We start from the raw sequence: 6,226 nt of genomic DNA on the forward strand, positions 1-6,226 counted from the left end.
CAGCGCTTTTGTGAGAAAGCGCTGTAATATGCCCACTCGTATATGAGTTATGGGTGTGCATTTTAGAGCGCTTTTTTGAGAAAGCGCTGTAAAATGCACACCCGTAACTCATATAATGGGGTGCATATTACAGCGCTTTTTGTGAAGAAGCGCTGTAAAATGTGCATAACAAGCGCGCGTTGTATTTACATGTTTTATAGCGCTTTTTTAAAAGCGCTGTTGTATCATTTACAACGCTCGTTTCCACAGCGCTTATTTTTTTGAAAAAGCGCTGTAAATGACTTAAAAAAAGCGCTGTAAAATCCGTTTTTTCGCGTAGTGTGAACTGAAAATAAAGTCTAGTTTTTTTATAATTTATTGAGATGAAGGGTAACATAAGATGTATAATTTGGAGGTTTAAGAGATACATTTCTGTATTTTAATTAATATGGTTATCAATTAGCCAACTATGGTCCGTGTATTTATATTTTTGCAGCATAGTTAAACATAATTGCATGTTTGTGTTGAGTGTTATTAAAGGATTCAAAACAACGTGTTTGTGTATTGAATAACTTTTGTAGATTTTTAATGCTAGAATTTATTAAAAATACTATTTAAATTTTATACCATTAAATAAATTTATTGGTCTTTGAAATTTTTGTAATTTTTTCTTAAGGACCGAAGGGAAGTATAAAAGGTTGTTGGTTCAACTCTATTCATCAACATTTCTAACAAGTAATTCCTAAATGATGAAAACTTCTACGAGACATATACAATTATTAGATTAATAGATAAATGAGTAATAAATAAATATTTTATTTTAATGTTTTACTTTTTGACAATAGTTAAATGAGTAATAATTAAATGAGAAAATATTATCTATCAAAAGTGTCAGGAAATAAAATTTAATTTTTTTCTCTAAAGTTTTATTATTCATAAAAGTTAATATTGAATAATTTTTACAATAAAATATAAAAAATTAATATAGTGTTACAGTGAACTTATATATTTTTTTATGATTGTTTTAAATACAAAAATTGATAAATAATTTATTAATTCATAAAATTGATGATTAATTTATTAGTTTAAAAAATAATATACCAAAATTTGTAAATATATCGTAAATTTGTGACTAGACTCAAATATAAATAATAGTAATAATAATTTTATTATTATTATTATTATTATTATTATTATTATTATTATTATTATTATTATTATGCTGATATGAACAGCTATAAAAAAAGTTGAAGAATATAAGATCAAATTAACAATCATCTACACCCCATAAAGTAAATACATGTGGAATGCCAATATCACGAAATGATGAAGCACACATTGATAATTATAGATGACAAGATCAGAATCTATACTTTTTATCTTATTAATCAACTTATTGTCATAATTAATTTTTGTTGTTTGCCAAATTCTCATTCTTCTTCTTTGTTCCAATGTTATTATTTTGTGCACCACCTCCGTTGCTTAGGTCTGATCTTCTTGGTCCACCTCGCGTTCTGATTTTCAATATCAAACAATATTAGTTCATAATTTAACTTTCTAAATATGTGGTTATATTCAAAGAGATAATTTTAACTTTTTAAACAGTGAAGATTCATTTTAATTCTTAAGAAAAATCATGAGACTCAATAGTAATTCTTTGAGAAAATTAAAAATTTATTCAAATATCCTTCATAAAAAAAAGTGTAATATATTCAATACACTCACTAAAATTAAAAAGACAATATCTAAAATGAAGGCACGTCTATAATGTCATTTAATTAAGAAAAAAATTAAATAAGATAAAAAATTCTCCAATTTTTTTATAGTGCTTTAAAATAGACGAAAAGGTAAATTAAGAAGAGAGAAAACAAAAATAAAAGGAAAAAATCATTAGTTACTTTAAAGAGGATCTAGCTATCAGGGACATGGAATTCATCAGTTGAACTAAGCTTGCTTTTGTAAAATTTCCCGATTGACGAACCATGATTAGTATAATTAATGTGCAAAGTGTAAGGTAATTAATATTTGTGTTTTGCAAATTGATGAGATAAGGAGTTTGAATAAGTGCTTCAAAGCGAGTAAGAAGAAAGAGATATATAAAGAACATGATTGAGGTTTAATTATGTGGACCAATAATGCATGTTTGTTTAAGACTTCTTATTATTTTATAATTTATGCATGAATTGTTCCTTTTGCCATAGTTGTTTAGCCTACTTTGTTTTGTATGTAATGCACGTGGCTTATTTTCTTATATTACATTTTAATTAAGTTTACCATGGTTTGAAATCAATACATATGATCATGTTCACACACTATATATCATCACCTTGACTAAAAAATAGTAGTGAGTTAGTGTGGACTCATTATTTTATGATAATCAATGACGAGTTATTAGTTTGGACTTCGTAATCCCTATACGAAGTCATGAATATACACACATTTGAACTAAGTTATTTTAGGAGTAACTTTCAACACCGAGTTATTCTGATTAATTAAAATATAACTCATTATAAATATTAAAATCCAATTTTTGTTATTGTCTTATATATTGTATTAATGATTAAATAAACTTTTTTTTTATTTAAACTAAAAACTTGTAGTTATGTAATTTAATAATCAACAATTATTATTAATTTTAAAAATTTATTATACGCTATTTTAAAATTATTTGACATGATGAAAGTATCAAATATATAATTTTTATATTAATCTCATTAAAATTTTGTAGAATACATGAACTAGTAATTTTTTCCAATTTAATTGTCATTTTGATGAAATTCAATATTTTATAATCAGTTGTTAAACAGAATAACTTGATATATATACAATATGTAGTTGTCACTGCAAATTGAAATAATCAACCAAAATTTTTAATTTCACGTGGTCATTGACTAACCTATACATGTAAATAATATTTTGAAAGAAGACTTCGGAAGTTGACCTGGAATATCCAAAATATTTACATTAACGGGACAAAATTTAAATATTAAGTTCAAGTGATTATAAGTCTTGAGTTTGAATGTCTGTTAAGAAAGATTTTTGTATTTAATGTCCAATGTATTTCAAATAGAATTACATTTATTAGAAAAAAATATGCATTAAAAATTTAAATTAAGTGGTTATAGTATTTTGGAAATAGATTAGATGATATAAGAATTTTTTTTACAATAAAAAATATGATGCTAAAAAAATTAAATTAGCGACAAAAATAAAAAATTTGAAAAGTATAAATATGAAATATGTCTATAATTTTTTTTGATAATTCATATTTATTATGGAAATTCTTACAACGGAACCATCCCATTAGAACCATCCCATTTGATAAATTATTTGTCGTTTGTTTTTTATGTTCCAACAAATAGTCCATAATTTTTACAAAAGAAATATTATTATCTGTTTTTTTAATAAATATATTAGTCTCTTATTTTAAAATATAAGTAAAAATATATTAAAGAAAGTGACTGGATCTGGTTCAAGGTACATCCACTGTTTTTTACTCATTTTTATTTATATTTTGAGAGGGTAGTATCTTTTACAAGACAAATTAAAATTAAAATTAAAATTAAAATTAAAATTAAAATTAAAATTAAAATACATAAAAAATTTCTACAAATTATATATGTCCTCTATCAATTTTATATTCTAAAATATTCTGTTGTGTTTATTCTTTCTCTTATTTTTTTAGTGCAAGTTGAAATCGGTGGTTATAGAGAATATTGTGTAAGAATGACGTGATGAATAACTAACGGTGATCGTTGAAGGGTGAATTCAAACGCTTATCTATTTTTATCTTCCCTTTTTTGAAGTGGGTGATTATAGAGAAAAATGTGTAAAAACGATACAAAAGATAATAAGTGGTGACTTTTTACTGGGCGGATTCAAGCACCTAAAACTAGTCGATATTTTCTAATCTCTTCTCCTTTTTCTTTCTAAGAGTCTCATAACACTTATTTATATTAATAAATTAAGGTTAAGTAGTTTTTAGAAATAAATGTCTACCATTGTGACTAAATAAGTTGAATCCCCAAGTTTTATTTTCTTTTAAAAACTTTTCTCAAATTCCAAAAAATCATATTAAATAACAACCATTCATATTTAATTTACTCCAAAAAGTTCCATATTTATTAATTTTATATTTAATTTCATTTTGTCATTATTTTTATTAAATAAAAATAAAAAGTTTTGAATTAATTTTTTTGATTACCATGTTATTATATTAGACTGCAAAAAAGTAAAAATAAATAGTCAAACATATATCTTTTTTCATTAACAAGTGAATATCATACCAAAAATGAAATAAAAATTATATATTGAAATAAAAAAAAAATAAAAAGTTTGAGTAAAAAAGTTCAAAATACAATTTTTTTAATTAATTTTTGTGTGAATATTAAGAAAAAGCGGTCAAACTAAGTAATCTTTGTATTTGATTTCCATTTTAGAAATTGGTAACAAGTAATCTTTGTTTTTTATTTTATTTTAGGTTTATTTTGTGTTTTTGAAATTATTGAGAAGTTTGGAATTTTAGGTTCATTTTTTGTAATTTGATCTTTTTTTAATATAATGTTGAGTTGTTAGTTGATTATAAGTGTCACTTTGGTGTAACTCGAAAAGTCTGGGTTGCTAGAAAAAATTATGTATTTGATCATCTTCTCTTGCAACTCTCTTTAATACAAAATTTCATTTGTAAACTTATGTTTGATGTTATTTTTTTCTATACATATCTAATTCTGAAAGTTCAAAATATTCTTTTCATATTTGACATACATTGGTCTTATCAACTTATCAACGCAGAAATGTTATTTTTACCAGCATTTTCTCTAATATTGATACTTTTTGGTACTGTAGAAATCATACTCGATTTGAAGGCAAAAGTCTTGTTCTTCAAACTATCATCAACCGCATTTTCTCTCATGTATCTTTATATGACAATCAAACTTCTGACACAATATGCAACTTAATGCATAAATTTAAAATTAATTCACAAGTTCCTCCATTAGGGAAGTGATCTGGCCCCTAAATCTCCTACCATCAGGGAAGTGATTTGGCACCTCCAAAGTGTACTAGATTAAATGTAAAATACAAATGGAGTTGCATCTGAATGTGTTGGTCCTCCTACTTGTGGAGTAATACTTAGGAACCATTACATTGCTTCCTTGGATTGTTTTGCTGGGAATTTTGAGATTAAAACTACAATGTTAACCTTACGTGAATTACAATTGCTATTGAAAAATCTACGAGCATGGACGATGATTTCTATGGATTGAATCTGATTCACAATTGACAAATCTTACTTTTAAAAATACTAGCCTTGTTCCTTGGTCTATTAAAAATAAATGACTTAATTATCGTGAGATGATTAAAATAATGAGTTTTACTATATTTCATATTTTTAGAAAAGAGAATCAATGTGTAGACAAAATGTTGATTTGAAACTTCAGTGTTAAATGTTATTGGTCCTTATTAGTGGGACACTTTTCATACTAATTTTTCTGATGTTTTGAATAGAAATATGATTGGTCTTCCTAAATATAGATCTTGTTGTTGTTTATAGGTGTTTAATGCACTCTTTTTTCCTTCACAATGATTTAATCCCAATAGATTTTCCTAGTAAGATTTTCAACGAAACAATAGTTTGTATCCTTAGTGATTGTTTTCTTGGATTTTGGTAAGGTCCACCCAAATATTTTGTCTTTCCTTTTTTTATTTTTAATAATATTTTAAAGCGTTGCAAATGATATGTGATTAATTTGAGGTGTCAAAATAGTTGAGGTGTCAAATTAATCATGTGATGCATGCATGTATACTATATTTTTGCTAGAAAAAACATAATTTTATATATTAGTTTTGTGAGATAATATCAATACGAGAAAGATGTATGTATGTCTATTGTTTCTTTATTAGTCTTTTTTGTCTTAACCATATGATTTTTAAGGGAAATTAAAGACTTTTGTAAACTGATATTCGATCGACATAAATACAAAAATAAAATATAATTAGTCTAGCTAAGATTCAATTTTGATTTTTATCGAGCTATTGACCATTAACTAACTAATCAATTAACCACTTGGTTAATTTCTTTATTAGTCTATTTATTGTTTAGGCGAGTCTTACTTTAGCAACCTGTCTTGATTGATACTAGTATTAATTTGGTGATTTGTTCGACACTGCACAAAAATAAAATTTTATAAATAAATAATATATATATATATATATATATATATATATATATATATGATTTTGTTTAATA

General features: G+C 24.6%; 1 long non-coding RNA gene across 1 annotated transcript; it reads right to left on the reverse strand.

Annotated features, from left to right (window-relative positions):
- Positions 1 to 1,226: 1,226 nt before the first annotated feature.
- On the reverse strand, positions 1,227 to 2,221 carry LOC101490339 (uncharacterized). The gene is made up of 2 exons (XR_189390.4): positions 1,878 to 2,221; positions 1,227 to 1,493 (listed from the first exon to the last, which is right to left on the reverse strand). It is a non-coding gene; the product is annotated as an uncharacterized lncRNA (long non-coding RNA).
- Between the last annotated feature and the right edge of the window lie 4,005 nt (positions 2,222 to 6,226).

Source organism: Cicer arietinum, chromosome 1, assembly GCF_000331145.2.
Source record: "Cicer arietinum cultivar CDC Frontier isolate Library 1 chromosome 1, Cicar.CDCFrontier_v2.0, whole genome shotgun sequence".
NCBI lineage: Eukaryota > Viridiplantae > Streptophyta > Magnoliopsida > Fabales > Fabaceae > Cicer > Cicer arietinum.